General features: G+C 44.3%; 1 protein-coding gene across 2 annotated transcripts in view; it reads left to right on the top strand.

The window, feature by feature from the left end:
* rictor (RPTOR independent companion of MTOR complex 2) overlaps positions 1–18218 on the top strand; it is a 135113-nt gene that overhangs the window by 29051 nt on the left and 87844 nt on the right. The window lies entirely within an intron of this gene.

The following is an 18218-nucleotide window of genomic DNA, read 5'->3' as shown; positions in this document are numbered from 1 at the left end:
AAACCTATCACACCGTTGGGCTTATAACGCCCGTCTCGTGCTACATTCAATTTAAATAATTGACCATCTTAAAAAATAAATTCCATTCTAAATATCTCCATATTGTACAGCATGGGAACAGGCTCTTCTGCCTACAATGTCTATGCCGAGCATGATGTCAGCATGGCAGATGATGAATATATTGTGTTGAATATCTCAGAATTGTGCCTTCTGGGAATAGATTTGAGGGTTGAGCGATTAAGATTTGTAATTGGGGTTGAATCATAGAGGCATGAGGAGTCCATAATTGGAATCCTAAGTGGGAGAGGGGTGTCAGAGGTTATGGGGAGGAGGCAGGAGAATGGGGTTAGGATGGAGAGATAGATCAGCCATGATTGAATGGCGGAGTAGATGATGGGCCGAATGGCCTAATTCTGTTTCTATCACATGACCTTATGACTTATGATTGGACAATGTCCTATCAAGCCAGAGTGCTGAGCAGCAGCTACATTATGGATTTGCTTGCTCCCCTGCAAATAAAACAAAGCAACAAAGCATCAGAAGCGGAGGTCTATGGGGAAATTCAGCCACAAAAGGTGAGTGGCACTTGCTCAACAAGTACTATGCCTTGCGCAGAAATCTGTTTTTTTTAATCTAAAATTGGAATGAGGCCATTTTGAGTAAAATCAGGAGCTATTTCTGGTAAGCAACACTGAACACCAAAAGCATTACAATGCTGGGGGCAGAATCTAATATTACATTTTAATATTGATGCTAAACAGTGGAACATATTTTTCAAGCTCTGGCATCTGTGACAAACATCATGGTAAACCTCTTGGGGTCAATGAAAACGACTTCAATTTATGTAAATGCTGTAACGTGTCAGTGGAATGAGGAAATGGTTGAGGCAGGTACAATAACAACATTTAAAAGGTATTTGGCTAGGTTTAGAGGGACACAAAGTGCTGGAGCAACTCAGCGGGTCAGGTAGCATCCCCTCAAACATTGATAGACAATGTCAGCAGTGGGGGTGGGGGGGGGAATAAGGGGTCTGTGGGGAAGGGGGGGGGGGGGATTGAAGTTACCTAAATTTGGAGAATTCTACGTTCCCACCATTGGGTTGTAAGCTGCCCAAGCAGAATGTGGGGTGCTGTTCCTCTAGTTTGCGTGTGATCTCACTCGAGCAATGCAGGAGGCCCAGGCAGAAAGGTCATTGTGGGAATGGGAAGCGATCTGTATGGGATTGACATCTGTATCCACCTATTACCTGCCAAGCTTTGCCCTGCCCTTCTTCTCTTCCTCTTTCTTTCCACCCCGCCTCCCATCATTCAAACATTCTAAGGAAGGGACCAGAAATGTCGCCTATCCATGTTCTCGAGAGGTGCTGCCTGCCTCGCTGAGTTTACTCGAGCAGCATCTACAGTTCCTTGTGAATAAAAATTAAGAGGGATACTGGACCGATTGGGATCCGCTAAAAACACTCTTGACCCCCCCCCCCCCCCTTCACCCCAGGCCAACTGACAGGCCCGGACCGACAATACCAACGGCCCCAGGCCCACAGCTTGCGCGGAGAAGAAGTGGCAAACCCAGCTCAACTCCCTCTGGGGCAACTGACAGGCCTGGACCCTACCGCCGTCGCGATGCCTCACTTCGGAAAATCCGACCATTCAGCGGTGCTGCTTCTTCCTGCATATAGGCAGCAACTGAAGAAAGCACCCCCAGAGGTGAGGATTGTACAGAGCTGGTCGGGGGAGGGAAAGGATAAATTCCAGGACTGCTTGGAGTCTGTAAACTGGGCAATGTTAAAGGACTCGGCAACGGACCTGAATGAATACGCCACAGCCGTTACAGACTTCATCAGGAAATGTGTGGAGGACTGCGTAGCAACAAAAACCTTCCGAGTATTTCCTAACCAGAAGCCTTGGATGAACCATGAGATCTGCACTCTTATGAAGGCCAGATCCCCTGCATTCTGGTCAGGCGATGTAGAGGTCCATAAGAAGTCCAAATACAACCTTGGTAAGGCCATCCAAAAGGCCAATAGGGACTTCCGCTCTAAGCTGGAGGATGAGACGAATGTTCGGCAACTGTGGCAGGGCTTGAATGCCATCAACTCTTACAAGGTGAAATCAGGAGGCAGCTCAAATGACAGCGAAGCATCACTTCCTGATGAGCTCAATGCGTGCTTCGCATGGTTCGATAGGGAGAACACTGATGTGCCTTCCCGAACCCCCATTGGCCCTGACGGTATGACAGTTACAGTCACAGAGGCTGACGCCAGAAGATCCTTCAGCGGGGTGAACCCTCGGAAAGCACATGGTATACCCGGTGGAGTTCTCCAGACTTGTGCAGACCAACTGGCGGGAGTTTTGTGGATATTTTCAACCTCTCACATCTGAGGTTTCCACCTGCTTTAAGAGAGCATCAATAATATCGGGGCCCAAGAAGAGTAAGGTGACATGCCTCAATGACTATCGACCAGTGGTACTAACGTCTGTGGTGATGAAGTGCTTTGAGAGGTTGGTTATGGTGCACATCAACTCTTACCTCAACAAGAACCTCGACCCACTACAGTTCGCATACCGCCACAACAGGTCAACGAAGAATGCAATTTCACTGGCTCGTCACTCTGCATTGGACCACTTGGACAATAAAAACATCTACGCCAGGCTGTTGTTTATAGACTACAGCTCGACATTTAATACCATCATCCCTTCCAAGCTGGTTACCAAGCTCATGGAACTGGGTCTCTTAACATCCCTTTGCAACTGAATCCTCGACTTCCTCATCCATAGACCACAGTGTGTTCGAATTGGCGGAAGCACTTCATCCTCAGTAACAATCAGTACAGGAGCACCTCAAGGCGGCGTGCTCAGCCCCCTGCTTTACTCACTCTATACCCATGACTGCGTAGCCGGACATAGTGCGAACTCCCTCATCAAGTTTGCCGACGATATCACTGTTGTTGGGCAAATCACAAATGGGGATAATAATAATAATAATGGATGGGATTTATATAGCGCCTTTCTAATACTCAAGGCGCTTTACATCGCATTATTCATTTACTCCTCAGTCACACTCGGTGGTGAATAATAATAATAATGAATGGGATTTATATAGCGCCTTTCTAATACTCAAGGCGCTTTACATCGCATTATTCATTCACTCAGTCACACTCGGTGGTGTGAGTCAGAGTATTGAAGTGAGATCGACCGACTTACCAAATGGTGCCAGCACAACAACCTGGCTCTCAACATCAGTAAGACCAAGGAACTGATTGTGGACTTTGGTTGGGGAAGAATGAGGACCCACAATCCTGTTCACATTAATGGGACGATGGTGGAGAGGGTCAAAAACTTCAAATTCCTGGGCGTGCATATTTCTGAAAATCTTTCCTGGACCCAGCACACCGATGCAATTATAAAGAGGGCACATCAGCAACTCCACTTCCTGAGAAGATTACGGAGATTCGGCATGTCGAAGAGGATTCTCCTAAACTTCTACAGGTGCACAGTAGAGAGCATTCTGACCGGTTGCATCGTGGCCTGGTTCTGCAACTTGAACGTCGAGGAGCGAAAAAGACTACAAAAAGTTGTGACCACTGCCCAGTCCATCACTGGCTTTGACCTCCAAACTGTCGAAGGGATCTATCGTAGTCGCTGCCTCAAGGCAGCCAATATCATCAAAGACCCACACCATCCTGGCCACACACTCATTTCACCATTGCCATCCGGAAGAAGGTACAGGAGCCTGAAAATTGTAACATCCAGGTTCAGGAACAGCTTCTTCCCTACAGCCATCAGGCTATTAAACACAACAACGAATAAGCTCTGAGCACTGAACTGCAAAAGACTATATTATTATTGCACTATATTTGTCATTTATTTAACTTTTTTTTTCTCTTCCCCCGTTATGTACTATGTTTACATATTCACATATTCTGTTGTGTTGCAGCAAGTAAAAATGTCATTGTCCCATCCGGGACATATGACAATAAAACACTCTTGACTCTTGATATACACACACGCATACAAGATGAGAGGTTTAAAGTTATAGAGATAGGTCAAACGCAGGCAAATGGGACTGGCTTAGATGGGCATCCTGGTCGGCATGGATGAGTTGGGCCCACTGATGGTATCAGTAATGTGCTGGAAGTCAAATTAACAAAGTCATAGCTGATGATTTCAGCACAGGAGCTGGGACGTGCAATGTCACACAAGCGGAAATAAGTGGTTCAATGATTTTGCGTGAAAGATATCAAATTTTTGACATTTCTGGATTAAGATAAATATTTCATTTGCGGGATACGTCTGCAAAGCCAATATTTATTGTCCATCCATGATTGCGCTTAAACACGTGCTTGGTAGCCCCTCCTGGAACTGCTGTAGCTCTTCTTGGTTGGGATTCCCGTGTTGTTGGGAAGGAAATTCCAGGATTTAAATTGGTTGCTGAGGAACAACATAGGCTGGCATTGCTGAGGTAGTTAAAATTCATTCTCCACATTTGTAAACCGTACAAATATTTGATTTCACAAAGTGTGAATTGCATTGTTGAAGAGTTTGACCTCCTACAATAGTATGACATCTTTTTAGCTGAGACCATTTTTTTGTTGAGTACATTTAAGTGGGAGCTATAGAAAACATAGATTTTACTTCGGAGTCACGTGAGTGACTACGTGAAGAAGGGCCGTCCGTCTGCGTGCGCGTCATTACGTCTGAATGCAACGCGCGACGGACTGGCAGAGGCACTACGTCCTCCCAGGCCGTTATGATGGCAGGTAAGGAAAGTTGAATCACTTACCTGCATTCTTTCGGGCTTGAAACTTTTTGTAGTTTCAGGGCCCAGATGTCGAGGAGACCGTCCGCGGGGAAGTCGGCTGCCGAAGACCGCAGCATTTCCCAGTAGTGGGCAACGGTGTTTCCCGACATTAGCGCCGGCAGAACCGGCAGGAGACTTGTTGCAGGAGGAGAGCTCCGTTGGTGGTCCTGCAGTACGGGAAAATCCACCCGCAAGTCAAACAACCCGTTGACTCAGAAGAGTCCGGGGAGGGAAAGGGATACCCTCCCTCAACGGAGAGGATCTGAGGACGACTCTCCCACATAGGAGCAACTTTTTGGAGAAGTTGCCCCAACAATGACCTGCTCTAAGGAGAGAGCTGTGTCAGCCCGGTGCCTACAGCAGCAGGCAGTACCGGGAGCCTCGCATAATGGGGCAACCCAATGTCTTCCCCATTGGAGGGGGAAGTACATATGGAAGAAACCACTCTGAATCAGAGTACAAAAGCAGGGGGGGGGGGGGAACCTTCCCAGGGACAAGCAGAAGAAAGGAAGTAAGTAAGTAACTTTTACTTATATAACACTGTTTAAGTTAACTTGCACCAAAGAGCTTTACATAAAATAAATAATAAGCACAAAATAAAAGAAATACTTCTGCAATCATCCAGGTTCACTGGGTGCTTCCCTGGATAGAGATCTAGAAAATGTCTCCTGCTCTGAGGAGAGGAGCATTCATGGTCAGTTTCAGTCTGACCCAAAGCAAGAATCTCATTTAGGCCCGCTGGAGGGGCCATGTCAGCGCAGGTATCCTCAGGGGCCTGCGGCAGCACCTGTTTTCAGGGCTACCTACAAATCTCACTCTCAATGGAGTGTGAGTGATCAGTAGGTAACTGATCTCGAATTACAATACTATACAATACCATTTATTTGTCATTTGAACCTCACATAACGTTCAAACGAAATTTGGTTTCGAGATCAGTAGGTAACTGATCTCGAATTAAAGTATGAACATACTGATGCACATGCATATGGCCTCAAGAGACAGCAGTTGGCAGAATATCCGCACAAATGCCGGCAAGGGAGCAGCGCTATCAGGGTGACTTTGGAGAAACCAGCCGCCGAATCCTCTCTTCAGGTAAGACCAGAAGAAGGAAGCAAAAGCTGTCGGACCAATCAAGGTACCAACGACAAGCAAACTTCATCAGTAAGCGACAACACACCCCACACCTCCATAGGGGGTAAGCAGTTCACTGAAGCCGGTGGTAGCTTGAAAGCTGGGCACGGAAATATGATCAGAGTCGTCTTTCAAGGCAGACTCAGAATTATGGCCAGAATTGTCCGACAAGGCAGGCTCAGTATGATAAGGTTTTCAGACCAAGACCCAAGCAGAGGTCAGGAGAAACATGGATTCCACACTTCCTACCAGTCCAACTCCCAATCAAGGAGAGAAAAGGAACCCGTATCAGGGGCCTTTGGGCTTACCACAAGACCACCGGTAGCCATGGAGGTAGGTGGGTCTGGGTTTACTGAAACAAGGGATTGTGGACCAGTTACATGTTGGTAATTTTACTCTTGTGTTTTTGTTCAAAATGACAATAACATGAATTTCAGATCTGGTCTTAAAAAACAGATAACAACATGTGATTATTTTTTACTGCACAACATACATAGGTTCCAAGCAGACTTGGAACTCGGACCGGAATTGTCTTCAAGGCAGGCCCAGTATTTTGGGCAGGATTGCCTTCCAGGACAGGTGACAGATGGAGGATGTCACTTCATCCAGGTTTAACTCATTTGTGCAGTACAGACTTTTAGAAACAGCAATTTTTAGTTACGGTCTAACTACTGTTTTATAGGAGCTTCCTATAAAATGGTCACATAGCATGCATCGACCTCAAAGATGCATACTATTCGGTGTCTATTCATTAAGAACAGGAGATATTTGAAGTTTAACTGGATGGCATGGCTCTGCCAAATGGGTTGACATCAGCTCCTAGACTATTGACTAAACTATGGAAACCAATTCTGGGACTACAAAGGTCACAAAACCACATAATAATGGCATATTTGGAGGACATTTTCATTTTGGAGTCACCAAGAATTGGCAGAAGCATCAGTCAAGCAAACCAAAACCCTGTTTGAAAGAATTGGTTACCTCATCCATCCAGTTAAATCAAAATTGACACCTACAAGGGTAATTGATTACCTAGAATTTACTATCAAAAACAGTAAATATGTTGGTGACTTTGCCTAGGGGCAAACGACAATATTAATTAAGCCTGCAATGACCTGATAGTCAAAATCTAGCCATCTATCAGGCAAACAGCGAGTGTAATTGGCAAATAGTAGCTGCATTCCCAGCAGTAAGGGCCTTTGCATTACCAGAATTTACAGCAAGCAAAGGAACGAACACTCAGATTACATGCAGGCCGAATTGGCAAACCATGGATTGCCAGCAGAGGCCATTGTTGAATAACTATGGTGGATAATGAATGGGAGACAGCTCAGGGAAATTTTGCACCGAAAGCCATCGAGGGTTCTTCAGACCTATGCAAGCGGCTAAGGATGGGGAGACACCAACACAGTCTAAAGCTGTGGGGGCAGATGGAATGAGCAGGAGTCTGTAATTCCCCAACATATGGAATCAATTACCCAGAATTGTTGGGGGCACAATATGGACTCAAGGTTCTCTGGAGCGATATGCGACCGGTGCTTGTTCAAATTCAGATTGATAACACCACTGCGGTGGCATATATCCATTAACAAGGATGGTGTAAAATCTGTATCTTACGACAGATTGTCGAACCTCATTTTGGCACTGGTGTATTGAGAGGAATATTTGGGAAATCTACGAGGTAGATATAACACGGTGACAGATGCTGGGTCACGAATGTTTAATAACAACACAGAATGGATGTTGAATCAGACAGTATTTAACAAAATAACTACACGATTTGGCATACCAGATGTTGATCCGTTTGCATCTAGACTAACCATTAGTTACCCAGATATGTGTCCTGCGAGCTGGATCCAGGAGCAAGGCAGTGGATGCCTTCTCCCTCAATTGGGGAGGAATGTTTATGTATGCTTTCCGCCAATTTGTCTCACAAACCGATGCTTGACAAAAATCAAGCAAGACTAAGCCACAGGCATATTGGTAGTGCCAGATTGGCCTACTCAAGCCTGGTCCCCAAAAATTTTGGGAATTATAGTCCAGCCAGTAATGGCTGTACCCAAGAGCAGGGACCTCCCAGTGAACCCAGTTACAGGGAGCAATCATCCACTACATGAACGTATAACTTGTTGGTCTGCAGATTCTGAGGAGGCCATTTCAAGGCATAGGACTGTCCGAACAAATACAACACAGTTCAGATAACGGATGTCTTGGAGTTCCTATCAACTGTACTATAACTATAAACTAAGTTATAGTGCATCTATAGTGCCAGAGGCGCACTCTCCTCCGATCTGATGCCGGAAGCAGGGCACAGTTCGATAGGAACGCACCCCTTTACAACAAAATTCATGAAGGGAATTTACAATTTAAGACCTCCAAGGCCAAGGTGCACTGACACATGGGATGTGAGCGTGGTATAAACCCTACTTTGACAGTGGGGACCGCCTATAACTAACCCTGAAGGTGGTATGCTGACAAAGAGTCCAGACACTGCAAAAGCTACGGTTGGACTACATGACCACCAATATGAACAACATAACATTCCTAATCGGGAACCTGATAAACAGAGCAGGCCAGGGATGGAGATCCAGTTCTTGGCATATCCAGAGGACCAACGGTTGTGTGGGTGGCAACATACTAACACCACTATCTGAGAGTTACGAGAACCTCAGAGGCTCAGAACAATCGGTCCTCATCAGCCATAAAAAAACCACACCAAAAGGTGTCAACTCAAACCATCTCCAGATGGTCAAAAGAGGTAATGGCGGTAGCAGGAGTAAACATTTATATGGTTAAATCACTCCACCAGGGCTGCATCTACGTCGGCAGCAAGAGCTATGGACGTGCCCCTTGACGACATCCTAGTGGCTGCAGGATGGACGAATGAAATAATGGTCCACCGGTTTTATAACAAATCCATAACCGGACTGGGGGTGTTTGCACATACCATTTTAAGTTCTGTGCCTTAGTTTCCCCCCCCCCCCCCCCCCCAAGGTTGGGAGGGGTAACTTTTTTTAAAACTTTTCTTTCATTTAAAGCATCAGTTTCTTTATTTAACTACGTAATGTCTGAATGCTTTAATGATTACACGCATCCATGGTCAATCCATTCAGTGTGTGACGCCTGGATTCGTAACCGGCGTAAAATCACAGAGCTTTGAAATCTTCACGTAGTCACTCACATGACTCCGAAGTAAAATAGTAAGATTAAACGAGAACTTACCAATTTGAAGTTTGATCTTGATTTTATGAGGAGTTACGATGAGCGATTACGTGCCCACCGCTCCCACCCTCATACTATCAAGGTCATATGGAAGTTCTAGTTTCTTCACAATCTTACTATTCTCAGGTCTTCTTTTTATCTGTGATTTAACACCGCTGCTTTGAAGATTGACGCGCACGCAGACGGACGGCCCTTCTTCACGTAATCGCTCATCGTAACTCCTCATAAAATCAAGATCAAACTTCAAACTGGTAAATTCTCGTTTAATCTTACTATTACTTTATCCTAACAAACTAATTATTGGATACACTTTCTTTCAAATTTCCCTTGTGTTGTTTAGAGCTCTGTTATATCTAGTAATATAATTGAAGTACATTTTGCCGGAAGACACTAGAGGAATGGGGAGGATGTTTCCATTAGTGGGAGAGTCTAAAACTAGAGGTTATAGCCTCAGAATTAAAGGACTTTATTTTAGGAAGGAAAATGAGTAATTTAATGAGTCAAAGGGTGGTGAATCTGTGGAATTATTTGCCACAGAAGCCTGTAAAGAAGGATAATGGCCGATCTCTCTCCCTCCTATCCCCGTTTTCCTGCCTTATCCCCATAACCTCTGACACCTGTAATAATCAAGAAACTATTTATCTCTGCCTTAAAAATATCCACTGACGGCCTCCACATTCTTCCTCAGAGATGGTGCACAAAATTGCTCACAATATTCCAAATGCGACCTTACCAGCGCCTTCTAGAACCTCAACATTACATTCCTGTCTTTATATACAAGCCCTCTTGGAATAAATGCTAGCATTGAGTTTGCTTTCTTTACTACTGATTCAACTTGCAGATTAACTTTTTGGGAATCTTGCACCAGCACTCCCAAGTCTTTTTGCACCTCAGATTTCTGGATTCTCTCCCCATTTAGAAATTAGTCTACACCTTTATTCCTACCAAAATGCTTGACTCCACACTTTGCTAAACTATATTCCATCTGCCACTTCTCTGCCCACTCCCCCAACCTGTCCAAGTATATTTTGCCAAGTCCCTGCTTTCTCTACACTACCTGCCCTTCCACCTATTTTCGAATCATTGGCAAACCTGGCCACAAAGCCTTCAATCCCCTTGTCTAAATCATTAATATACAATGTGAAGTCAGCCCCAGCACCGACTTCTGCGGAACTCGGCTAGTCACTGGCAGCCAACCAGAAAAGGCCCCCTTTATTGCCACTCTTTGTCTTTTGCCATCTAGCCAACCTGCGATCCAAGCTAGTATCTTCCCTTTGATACTGTGGGTTCTCATCTTCCTTAACACTCACTTGTGGCATATTATCAAAGGCTTTCTGAAAATCTGTAAACAACATCTACTGACTCTCCTTTATCTGTCCTGCTATTTACTTCTTATAAGTTTTACTGGTAGCAGTGATCCCTGTCTCTATGTTTCTGAGGCTTGTACTAGTTACAGCAGATACCTCGAGGCATGGGAGAGCAGCCACCAACATTGCCTCTGCAATATCTTCCAAGTCAACTGAAAGGGTAAGTAGGCCAGTGTGTCAGCACCATTCCAGGGCCAACATTGAGGCCCTGATTACATTTGGTTGGTGCATTTGGGAAGTCTGTCATTCACATGCTTGACACCACAGTCCCGAAACAACAGCCATTTTTTCCCACATTTCTTCCATACTTGGAGCCAAACATCCAAGACGGCCGGCGCATAACATCAGGATAACAATGATATCTACGCCAGACTCCTTGCTGCTTGACTTCATAGCTCTGCCTTCAACATCATAATCCCAACAAATCTCGTCTCCAAACTCCTGGACCTAGGTGTTGCACCCCCCTTACAGCTGGATCATTAGCACTCCGAGCCACAACAATAAAACATCTTCCATAATAATTCTTGACACCAGTCTCCTTAATGATGCTTTCTTACCCCTTTACCAGGCTCCCTGTCCTTTGATGACTGTGCAGACAAATTCTGCTCTAACTACACTGACAGTTTGCAGATGACATCACTGTAGTGGGCTGGACCTCGAACAATTACAAGACGGCATGCAGGAAGTTGATCGAGAGCGTAGTAACATGATGTCAAGACAGCAACCACTCCCTTACTCCCAGCAAGATGAAGGAACTACATTGACTTCAGGAAACAGGATGGTGCTGCTGGTGGAGATGGCTAGCAGCATTGTTCATAGATTTAAATATCACCACCAGTTTGTCTGGTCCAACCATATTGACGCTATAGCCAAGAAAGAACAACAATGCCACTACTTCCTCAGAAGACTAAAGAAATTCAACATTCAAAGAATGATTACAATAAATTGAGTTACACTAGGTAATCATAATCGTGCAAGCTTAAGTGTACTCAAAATATACAAAATCTTCCCTTCCCACTGATGCTGGGTTCAACCTGAAATGTCCACCCACCACAGATGCTGCTCGACCCATTGAATCCCTCCAGCAGATGGTTGCTCCAGATTTCGGCATCTGGAGTCTCTTGTCATCATTGATCTTCCACTTCAGAAATATTTTCCTGCCTTACCCTCTTATTCCTTGATTTCTCTGACCTCCCAAAATCTATCGATCTCTACTTTGAGGAAATACCTAGGAACTGTGAGACCAGAAAATGGCAGCGCAGATAAATAAGGTAGTAAAGATGATGAGCAAAAAACATGTTTATTAGCTGAAGCTTTGCATTTAAGAGCAGGGTGATAATTATGCAATTTTACAGAATAATGGTTAGTCATAGCTCCTCGATATCCTATTACCATTGTCTGGAGAGTCAAGTTGGGTGAAATTCTCAGGTGGATTTGGTGTAGGAGGTTCTGTATACTTGAATACTTAGTAGCTAATTTCCTTAGAGTATAAATGTTGTCTGCATCTTCAACAAATTAGAACATAACTGACAGTTGGCAGTCATAAATTGATGTAGGAAATGGAAGAATATCATTCAAGGAGACGAGACTGCAGCTGCTAGAATCTGGAGCAAAAAACAAAGTGCTGGGGAACTCAATGGGTCAGACAATATCTGTGGGTGGGGTGGAGGTGGTTAGAATGGGCAGGTGACTGCCTTTCTTCCGATTAAAGACAGGTCCCAACACAAAACGCCATCTGTCCATTTCCTCCACAGATGCTGACGCAACATGCCAAGTTCCTCCAGCCCTGTTGTTTTTAAATATTACCCACGATATTCTGAGGTGGATAACATTGAAAATGCAGAAGATAGGCACTCATTTACGTCAGGTCTGGGCTATTGTGAATCTGTGTGATAGTAGATGCAATTGTTCTATTTCCGAGCAAAATTCTCCCATTAAACAACAACACAGAATTCAAAAAAACACTTAGCCAAATGGTGAGTGAATGATTTGATTGGTTTATTGAAGATGGTTCTGCTTAGAGTAAATTATTTTGGCTGAGCGGCATTTACATGTACGAGCCAAGATTAAAAATAATTTTGGAGACAAGCCATGTGGGATTTCATAGGTTACTCTGAGTCATAGCCCATGGCAACTAAGTGTAATTTTAGGCAGGGACTCAAAAATGTCTGCATGTTGGCAACTAAAATATTGCGTGAAGGATGTGGGCTGGAATTGAGATTTATCAAGTTAGTGAATGATTTACCGTTCACCGGTCCGGAATTAGGGAATATTGCTATTGGAAGTAAAAATTGCTGCAGATTGAATTCTCTGGGATTTTAAAGGAGTCTTTTTCAGCTAAGGAAAGAAGTGTTTTATTGTTAATGAAGTGGTGTAGTTTTGTCACTACGAAGAACTTTCTATATTGTTTTGAGATGAAGGGTCAAAGTTTGGCCCTTCTAGAATTAAACAAAATTTAAATGTGTCGGGTCCAGAAGTGGATGGGCAGAAGTTATTCTAAAAGGGCTGTCCCACTGTACGAGCTAATTCAAGAGTTCTCCCGAGTTTCTCCTGATTCGAACTCGGAGAATTACGGTAATAGCCGGTCGTAGGTACTCGGGGCTCACATGGACATTTTTCAACATGTTGAAAAATCTTCACGAGTCTTCACGAGCTTACCGAGTCTTCCCGAGTACCTGCCGTTAGCGTTACGAGCCGCTAGGTGACGTCCCGAGGTCTGACGTACCCGCTACGTACATTCTACGTGCTTACCACAAGTTTTTTTTAAACTCGGGAGAGCTCGTGAATTACCTCGTACAGTGGTACAGGCCCTTTACTAGAAAATGGACACAAAATGCTGGAGTACCTCAGCGGGAATGGCAGCATCTCTGGAGAGACTAAATGGGTGACGTTTTGGGTCGAGACCTTTCTTCAGACTGTGTGTCAGGGGCCTTGGAACTAGAGTGTCTTGATACTGATGCACAATGCTCAACTAATATTAGATTGGTATTTGATGATTTGTAGTATCAAAGCTCAGAATAGTTTACTTCAAGAATTAATTAAAAGTTGTGAATGTTACATTGACTGGCTCTCTTGGGGTGATGTTAAGGTGAAAAGAAAGAGAGAGGAGGAAGGGTCTAGAGGATGATGCATTTGTAGCACAACACAAAGTTTCCATTTTACTGTTGACCTGGTGTTATCAGCAGAGAAGACCTTTGCATAGTTTACAGCCAAAAACCTTAACTTTTACGTGACCTACCGAATATTCCAAATTTCAGTTTCAGATTTGCACTAGCTATAGTATTTTGTTTTGGGATTTTGAATGGTGTGATCATGTAATAATTTTGTTACTGAACACGTAATGCTGAAATCAGGATTAATAATCCAGAAAATTAGAGTTTGTGACACGATGCCAGTTTCCAAATATGATTTTTAAGGGTTCCTCAAAATACTGGAAGTAAGCATGAATCAGTAAAATAATGATTACAAAAATCAGAAGCAAAACAAGCTAAATGACTCCTTTGAAACATGGGATATTTGCCCCATTGAGTCTCTGCCAGCTCTTCCCCCATCATCTGGTCAGGCAGCATCTGCGGAGGGAGTGGACAGAGGACATTTTGGGTTGGCACCCTTCTTCGGATCTGTTGTGCCATCCGCCCATTTCCCTCCACAGATGCTGCCTGACCTGCTGTGTTCCTCCAGTACTTTATTATTTACTCACAATTCCAGTCTCTCATGTCTCTGAATCCCATCCATCCATTTCATTTCCCTGCAAACCCAACCTTTCTTACTTGCCTATTACCATCCCCTTAATCCTCCCACCAGCCACTTATGCACTGGAAATAATTTTCAGTGGCCAATTAAACCCCTGTCCCACGGTACGAGTTTATTCCAAGAGTTCTCCCGAGTTTGCCCTGATTCGAACTTGGAGATATACGGTAATGGCCACTCGTCGGTACTCGGGGGTCTCGTGGACATTTCGAGTACCTGCCGTTAGCGCTAAGAGACGTCCCCGAGCTCCGACGTACCTGCTATGTTCATTCTCCGTGCTTACCACGAGTTTGATTTTTTTAAACTCGGGAGAACTCTTGGAATGAACTCGCACTATGGGACAGGGCTATTAACCTCACTGCCAGCATGTCTTAAGTTGTGGGAGAACCTGGCACACTTAGAAGAAATCCACAAAATCACAAAGCGCAGGCATAGACTTGATGCAGACAGCACTGGAGGCCGAGATTAAATCTGGGTCACCAGGGATCACTAGGGCTGTGAGGGAGCAGCATAATCAATAGTGGTTCTATGTTGCCATTTTCAAGCAGATTTAATAAATGGCTGGGTACTAAGATAGCATGACAGCTTAATACAGTGTGTGGAATCTTCAGTTTTCTAACAAGACATGGAGTACAAAGTCCACCTGGTTTTGCAGAAATTATATAAAATAGTTCACCCGTGGCTTTGCATAGAATTGTGACAGCACGGAGGGTAAATACTTGGGCCATTGTGTACTTACTTGCAGGCTCCAAGTAGAATTGTTCAATGGTTAGATGATCCTTTATTGTCACGTGTACCGAGGTACAGTGAAATTTGATTCACCAGTCATACAAAAAAAAGCAACAAGATACAAAACCGCATAAAGATTAAACATAAACAGCCACCACAGCGACGTGTGAGAATCCCCAGGGCACACAACATAAGCAGAGACCCACAGCCATCAGTTCAATGTCCGGGCCACACACATGCTCCTTCACCGTGCTGTGATCAGAGTTGTACTGACCGCTGTCGTTCTCTCTGCCGTCCCTATCCGCCCGAACAGTCAGAAAGCCGACCACACTCGCACCAGACTCCGGGATGTTCTCATGGCACGATGTCCCCACAAACACCAAGATCACTGCACTCACGGCACTCCCCCCGGGTACCCACCAGCGCACGTACATCTTGTTTTTCGGCAACCTCACATTCCCCACTGTGATGGAAGGCGAATAACTTTTACCTTCTTCCTCCTTTTCTCCCGCAGTCGGGGCGATCGAACCATTCACAGTCGGAGCGATCGAAGCTCCCGCGATCGGGGTGGTCGAAGCCCCCACATCGGGGCGATCGAGGCTCCCGCGATCGGGGCGGTCGAAGCTCCTGCAGTCGGCGATCGAAGGCCCCTCATTGGGGCGGTCAAAGCTCCTGCGGTTGGAGCTCCCGAGGTCGATCCCTAACAAAGAAACCGCCCGCTCCACGATGTTAGGCGGCAGTGCAGACAGAGATACGATACGGCAAAAGTCGCATCTCCGTCGAGGGAAGAGATAGAAAAGGTTTCCACCAACCCCCCCCCCCCCCCCCCCCCACATAATACAAAACTAAAGATACACTAAAACATACAAATAAAAGACTAAAAACAACAAAAGAAGAAAGGCACGAGACAGGCTGTTGGCGAGGCTGCCACTTATGGCGTCAGCGGGTGGTTGATCGAGTGGTGGGGTGATGAGCAAAGAACAAAAGTGCTGGAGAAACTCAGTGGGTCTGACAGCATCAGTAGAGGGAATGGACAGACGGTGTTTTAGATCGAGTCCCTTCTTCAAACTGACTAACTTTCATGTCCTTTTGAAAGTGAGTCAAGGATTTGATGCAGGACTCCTGCTTTGATCTAACGAGTGCTATAGACAGCTTCTATGAAATGTATTTCCTTTCGTACTCTTGTTACTCACTCGGTGCCATATCCTATAATCATTCATGACGTGCTCTGTCATTTTATCACTTTGTTTATGACTTTAAAACTTGGGTATGCAACAACACTATTCTTCTGTTACCTTATCACCGAATATAAAACCATGGCATAATTTGTGATCTTTGAATTTTATTTTTCTGTATAAAACCCATAAGACGCTGAATGTTTTTTCTAAAATTCTTATCAACTTGTACAACTATCTTCAACGATTCATTTATGTGCAGCCCCGTCTGTGTTCCAAACTCATTAAAAAATTTAAATCGTTTTATTTAGTCCTAATCATTCTTCCATTCAATTTTTCGGTCTTTCTACTGTCCATTTCATTTTATTGGTATTCCTTAAATCTAAAACAAATCCTGTCATTGTTCACTCTTCTTGAATTTTGCATGATCTGCATATTTTGATAAGAATTTTTGTTTTGACTGATCTGAGCATCACCGACAAGGTCAGGATTAATTGCCTATCCCTAATTAATCTTGAGCGGTCTTTTTGGGTCACTTTAGTCATCTTGGTGAAGACGCTCCCTTTGTGCTCTGGATAGGGAGTTCCAGGACCTACAGTGCCCTCCATAATGTTTGGGACAAAGACCCATCATTTATTTATTTGCCTCTGTACTCCACAATTTGAAATCTGGAATTGGGGTGCCAAATTTTGGTAAGCCTAAGGTTTGGCTGATGTCTCTAACAGTTTTATTCTTTTTTCTCAGTCTCATAATGGCTTCTTTGACTTTCATTGGCACAACTTTGGTCCTCATGTTGATAAACAGCAATAAAAGTTTCCAAAGGTGATGGAAAGACTGGAGGAAAGACTAGGTGCTGAGAGCTCTCTTATACCTGCATTAAGGAGGGAATTACAAACGCATGTGAAGCCATGTGTCCCAAAATTATGGTGCCATGAAATGGGGGCATTATGTATAAACACAGCTGTAATTTCTACATGGTGAAACCAAAATGTATAAAAATGGCCTTTAATAAAATCTGACAATGTGCACTTTAACCACATGTGATTGTTTTCTATTACAAATCTCAAATTGTGGAGTACAGAGGCAAATAAATAAATGATGGGTCTTTGTCCCAAACATTATGGAGGGCCCTGTTGTTCTAGTGACAGTGAAGGAGCAGCTATATATTTCCAAATCAGTGTGGCGTAAGACTTGGAGAGGAACCTGTAAGTCTTCCCATGCATCCACTGTCCTTGATCATCTTGGCTTAGAGGGAGCAGTTGTCAGAGTAGTCTTGGGGAATGTTGCACACTGCGGCCACAGCGCTGATGCTGAAGGGGAGTCATGTTTTGTGCCGTTAATGGGGGTACTAATCAAGCTGGCTCGTTTATGTTCGATGAACTAGAGGGATGGATATCAGTACGACAGTACTGGGTATCCTCAGAAGATTGGTCTGGTTTGTTTGGATAAAAATGAGGGAAGTTGAGGCAACATATTGGACCTTAGTGATGCATCTAGGAACTCTGCATGTTGAAGGAGGATTAATATGACTACATCAGGAATAATAGTGTATGGGAGAGCAGGGCATTACATGGCACAGCCAGATCTGGCTATGAATGGTTAAATCAGTTTGCCTTTTCTAGTTCTTGTTTTATTTAGTTGTGGTCACCGTTTCAGGACCAATAGAGGATATTTTTCAGAATACATCTGGGTGGGGGACTATTAGCTGTAAGATTGTTATTCTTGGAGCAAAGGGGCTTGAAGGAGAATTTTGTGAGAATTGTGAGACCACGTGAAATGGGAAAGTGTAGGCCTTTCTGAATTTGGGTTTTTACAGTTTTTGTGGAGGGAGAGATTAGGGAATAGTGGGATTGCAGTGAACTCGTGGGAAGGGCATGTTGCATTGAAATGGCAATTGAAATCACTGAGGATGCAAGTCATTTGGTCCAGAGCCTGAGGAAGTAATTTCAGTGAGGAGATCTTGGCACATCTTTGAGCAGTTGTGAATGAGGACTATTAAATGAAGTGTGAAGCAAGATTCCAGTGAGCTACATTACCCAATCTTTAT

Source organism: Amblyraja radiata, chromosome 3 (assembly GCF_010909765.2).
Source record: "Amblyraja radiata isolate CabotCenter1 chromosome 3, sAmbRad1.1.pri, whole genome shotgun sequence".
NCBI classification, from domain to species: domain Eukaryota; kingdom Metazoa; phylum Chordata; class Chondrichthyes; order Rajiformes; family Rajidae; genus Amblyraja; species Amblyraja radiata.
The sequence above is the reverse complement of the archived record's forward strand: the minus strand, read 5'-3'. Positions and strand labels throughout refer to the sequence as shown.